At 38.2% G+C, this 5,860-nt stretch overlaps 1 long non-coding RNA gene across 1 annotated transcript; it reads left to right on the top strand.

Moving 5' to 3' along the window:
- On the top strand, window positions 526-908 carry LOC110264010. The gene is made up of 2 exons (XR_002349740.1): window positions 526-679; window positions 829-908. It is a non-coding gene; the product is annotated as an uncharacterized LOC110264010 (long non-coding RNA).

The raw sequence follows: 5,860 nt of genomic DNA, 5'->3' as shown, positions 1-5,860 counted from the left end.
TTGGTGTGTATGGTGAATCATTCGACCTTTGCTTGGATAGTTTAGCTAGAGTATTAGAAAGGTGTGTTAGTTCAAACCTTGTATTAAATTTTGAAAAATGTCATTTTATGGTAAAACAAGGTATTGTTCTAGGACATCACTACAAGAAAAAAGGCTTATGGCCATGCTTTTTTTTTGCCACGCTTTAAAAGTGTGGCCAAAAGTTGTCAATGGCCACACTTTTGTTAGGGTGGCGATTGAATAGAGATTCGACCACATTTTTTCTCGCTACGGTTCAAAAGCGTGGCGAAAAGGGTCAATGGCCACGCTTTTGTAAGGGTGGCAATTCATCAGAGATACGGCCACGTTTTTTTTGCCACGCTTCAAAAGTGTGGCCATAGAAAGAAGTCACTCAAGCTCTGAGTTTTCAAGTATTGCTTCTCCATTCTCTCTCTCACCCAAACCCACCTCCTACATTTATTTATTTTTCCAAAAGTGCATGTATGGTTCATTTTTCATTAATTTGTGAAATAATTTTGTAGGAGTATGTTCAAATCACCTAAAAAGAATAGGAGGAGATCCCAGGATCCTGATTCATCACCTTTTAATAATTCAAATGATGGACATGTGTACAATATGCAAAGCAAAGAGGATTCTACATTTCTTCAACCTCCACTAAAAAGTTTCACCCTGTCACCTTGTAAATTTTCTGAACGAGATTTGCTCATCTTAATATACTTATCTTTGCATTGGAAATGTCACCTCTTATCTAGTTCTCCTGATTGATTAGGGGAGAAAGGAAAGCACTAAATAATTTTTGCTTAACACACTAAGTTTGTTCCTTGTCAGTTTTCACTAGAACACCACCCAAGAAGCTAACAGAGGATTTATTCCCATCCATCATACACAACACACCTGAGAGAAGAAAATATTCAACAGTAGAATGGGACGCGTTCACTAAGGAGTCCACTGAAAAAGCCTTGGAAGAACTTGTTTCATCTCCTGATTTCAGTAAATGGCTTTCCACTTATTTCAGTAAAATTATTGCGCGGCGGTTGCTGGTGAATCCAAGGAGCATACCTTCAAAGCTTGGCGGCTCATGGTTCATTGGGAGCTAGAAGAAAGGCTAATGCATTGTTAAGGTTGCTCAATAGATGCTTGCTCTCAGCCTTATCATTCTCTTTGATTCATACATGTATTTTGCAATGACCATGGATTTGTATATTCTTCTTGTCATTCTTATAAGTTTGTTAAATGATTTCCCATAAGGAAATAATCCTTAGATGACTTAATTACACAAGTTGTCGAAACATTTTGAATTTCTTTGTTGGATTCAATCATATTTCTTTATTAAACATTCTTGTTATCCATGCTTTTTTCAGCCCTGAAATTTGTAAAAAAAAAATAATAAAATTTATTAAATTCATAAAAATTAATAAAAAAATCAATTATTTTTTTATTCTTTTATTTTTTCCAATTTTTTTTTTTTTTAATGTATTTTCTGGCTGAAATTGAGGGACCTGAGCAAAAATCTGATTCAGAGGCTGAAAAAGGACTGCAGATGCTGTTGGATTCTGACCTCCTTGCACTCGAAGTGGATTTTCTAGGGCTACCGAAGCCCAATTGGTGCGCTCTTAATTGCGTTAGAAAGTAGACATCCTGGGCTTTCCAGCAATATATAATAGTCCATACTTTGCCCAAGATTTAATGGCCCAAACTGGCATTCAAAGTAAGCATAGAAATTCTGGCGTCAAAACGCCAGAACTGGCATAAAAGCTGGAGTTAATCGCCCAAACTGGCACAAAAGCTGGCGTTTAACTCCAAGAAAAATCTTTACACGTGAAAGCTTCAATGCTCAGCCCAAGCACACACCAAGTGGGCCCAGAAGTGAATTCTGCATCATTTACTCATTTCTGTAAACCCTAGGTTACTAGTTTTCTATAAATAGGACCTTTTGCTATTGTATTTATAGATAGAGAGGTTTTTACACTTGATCATACTTTTGATCTCTTGATCACATTTTGGAGGCTGGCCATTCGGCCATGCCTAGATCTTTTGTTCTTATGTATTTTCAACGGTAGAGTTTCTACACACCATAGATTAAGGTGTGGAGCTCTGATGTTCCTTATGAATTAATGCAAAGTACTATTATTTTTCTGTTCAATTCACGCCTACTTCTTCTCTAACATATACACTCGTTCTTCAACATGATGAATGTGATGATCCGTGACACTCATCATCATTCTCACCTATGAACACGTGCCTGACAACCACCTCTGTTCTACTTGCAATAGCTTGAATATGTATCTCTTGGGTTTCTAATCTAAGATTGGAACGTTCGTGGTATAGGCTAGAATTATTGGTGGCCATTCCTGAGGTCTGGAAAGTCTAAACCTTATCTGTGGTATTCCGAGTAGGATCTGGGAAGGGATGACTGTGACGAGCTTCAAACTCGCGAGTATTGGGCGTGTGACAGACTCAAAAGGATCAATGGATCCTATTCCAACATGATCAAGAACCGACAGATGATTAGCCGTGCGGTGACAGTGCATTTGGAACATTTTCACTCACGTAAGGTTTATTACTTGGACGACCCAGTGCACTTGCTGGTTAGTTATGCGGAGTTGTGACAAAGAGTTGAGATTACAATTGTGCGTACCAAGTTGTTGGCGCCATTGATGATCACAATTTCGTGCACCAGTGGCCATATCTCATATACGGCCACGCTTTTAAAGCGTGGCCATATCTCTCTATTGGCACGTTTTAAAAGCGTGGCTATATCTCACATACGGCCACACTTTTAAAGCGTGGCCCACATACGGCCACGTTTTCAAGCATGGCAATTTGTAAAAAGCGTGGCAAAAAAGAAACCGTGGCGATAGGTCACCAAAAGCGTGGTGATAGAGCAATTGCCACGCTTACTGATGCTACCCTTTCAAAGCGTGGTGGTAGCTCAAAAAGCGTGGCAAAAAGCTATCGCCACGCTTTTTTCAGCTTTTTTCCACGCTTTAAAAGCGTGGCAATAGAGCTGTTTTCTTATAGTGCATGTTGTTTCTAATACTGGTATTTCAGTTGATCCAACAAAGGTAGATGTAATTTCTGGTTTACCTTACCCCTCCTCCGTGAGGAAAGTCCGTTCATTTCTTGGTCATGCAGGTTTTTACCAGCGATTTATCAAGGACTTCAGTAAGGTAACATTGCCTTTTTCCCGACTGCTGCAGAAGGACGTTGAGTTCGAGCTGGGTGAGGACTGCATGGAAGCGTTTGATAAGCTAAAGATTGCCTTGACTCAAGCTCCGATTGTGAGAGGGCCCGAGTGGAGTAAGCCATTTGAGATAATATGTGACGCCTCCAACTACGCGGTAGGAGCGGCGCTGGCTCAGCGCGAAGGTAAGGACCCTTATATAATTGCTTATGCTTCTAAGAGCTTCTGGCTATTGTTTTTGCTCTGGATAAATTCCGAGCCTACTTACTTGGTACTAAGGTGGTAGTATACTCAGACCATGCAACTCTAGAATATTTATTAGCTAAAAAAGAGTACAAACCAAGGTTAATACATTGGATATTGTTGCTGCAAGAATTTGATTTAGAAATCAAAGATAGGAGTGGATCCCAAAATTTAGTGGCGGACCACTTGAGTCGCCTAGAGCACATTAAGAATGACTCCACTCCTATCATTGATGCTTTTCAATTTGATAGCTTGCACGCAATATTTGAGGTGATTCCTTGGTACGCACCTATAGCTAATTATTTGGCTAGTCGTACCTTTCCTCGTAATTTTCCTTTTGAGAGTGGTGGATGATAGATGAGAATCGTCGTCGGTCTAGATTTTCTTCTTATAGAAAAGAATTATTTCATTGTAAGCATAACTCCAAACCAACAAACAACTCTCGCATCAAATTTAAATTGGTTTTGTCACAAGTACAAACCCCAAATAAGAATTAACCGAAGTGTTAAAACCTCGGGTCATCTCACAAGAAATTGCAATGAACTGTTTAATTATTGGCAATGAAGATGCAAGGGGGTTTGATTTATAATTGGCAAGAAATATAAATGACAAGAAAATTAAATCAAGCAAGTAAAGAAAGCAAGTAATAAAGAGAGACATTCATGGTAAAGATTGAGAATATAGGCTTTCTATCCTAGTTACTAATAACAATAATTAACAAGAATTTATCTTATTTCGTCATCTCCAACATTGGAAGAAGGTGTAAGTTATCTTCCATGAGAGAAAGTCAAACAAGACTAGCTAATCTCAATCCAAAGGTCTCAATCAACTTACTAATGGAATTAGCAAGAGATTAGAGTCAATGGAAATCATATTAACTAACAACTCTAGATCACCAACATAGGTTGGATTTTCATGACTCAAGATTGCCTAATTACTCTTTGCAAGCCAAGAATGCTCAAAATATACTCTAACATCCAACAAAATATTTCATCAAACATCTAGAGTACAATAAAAATAAACATCATAAATTGCAAGAATCAATAAAATCAACCAACTACCAATTGCAAGGAAAGTAAGATCACAACTCAAATCAACAATAAAGGAAACATCAATCATCAATTTGCATTAAAGGGAATTCAAATCCAACAAGAGTGCATGAACATAAAGGAGGCATAAAAGTAAAATTAACATCACAAACTAAGAGAATGAAAGTGTAGAAGCAAGAATTCATAAAGGAAACAAGATAAAAACATAAAATTGGATCTAGATCTAAAAGAAATTAACCGAATCCTAACCTAATTCTAGAGAGAAGAGGGAGCTTCTCTCTCTAGAAACTAAACTACATGATGCTATTCTACAACTAAGTGCTCTCCCTTTGCTCAATCTTCAATTCTGCATCAAATACCCTCAGAAAAAAATTGGATTTTGTCCTGGGAAGCTTAGAAATCGCCCTCAGCGTTTTGCCTTTAAGTGAGTCACGTGCGGGTATCGACGCGTACGCGTGGGTCACGCGTGCGCGTCACTTGGCGAAATTCCATCCACGCGTACGCATCTGATAAACCACTATTTCATGGTTTATCTTTTACTCAATTGAGTGGTTTTTATCAAGTCTTCACCCACTTCTTCATATAAATTTCATGGTTTTACCATTCCTTCCTCATTTTATGAGATTTATAAAAACATGTTTCCTATGCTTTATTAATATTAAAATTTATTTATCCTTTATTACCATTCGATGCCGTGATTTGTGTTTTAAGTATTTTCAGGTTTCATAGGATAGGAATGGCTTAGAGGACAGAAAGGAAATATACAAAAAATGGAAGGAAAGCATAAAAATGGAGTTTTGAAGAGAAGGCAGCGACGCGAACGCATGGACGACGCGACCGCGTGCCTGGCACAAAACGCAAGCAACGCGATCGCATGGACGACGCGGACGCATGACTTGAGCGGAACGCATACGACGCGGACGCGTAACTGACGCGTATGCGTGACCAGGAAAAACTCCAGATGACGCGAACGCGTGACCCACGCGAACGCGTGACAGACGCCACGTGCAGAAACTGCAGAAAATGCCCCCAGCGATTTCTGAAACACTTTTCGGCCCAGACCCAAGTCCAGAAACACAGATTAGAGGCTATAAAGTAGGGGAATGCATCCATTCAGGGAGATTTTTCCATTATTTTCAAAATCTAGATGTAGTTTTTAGAGAGAGAGGTTCTCTCATCTCTCTTAGGATTTAGAATTAGGATTCCTCTTAAAGGAATTAGGATTTCTTCTTCTCAATTCCCAGGTTTAATATTCCTTTTTATTTATTTTCTCAATTTAGTTTATAAACTCTTTATGTTTGGATTGATTTTCTTAATTAATATAATTTGAGATATTTCAGATTTAAGATTGTTTTATTCTATTTATGATATAAATAATTTAGAT

The sequence above is a fragment of the Arachis ipaensis genome, chromosome B06, assembly GCF_000816755.2.
Source record: "Arachis ipaensis cultivar K30076 chromosome B06, Araip1.1, whole genome shotgun sequence".
NCBI lineage: Eukaryota > Viridiplantae > Streptophyta > Magnoliopsida > Fabales > Fabaceae > Arachis > Arachis ipaensis.
The sequence above is the reverse complement of the archived record's forward strand: the minus strand, read 5'-3'. Positions and strand labels throughout refer to the sequence as shown.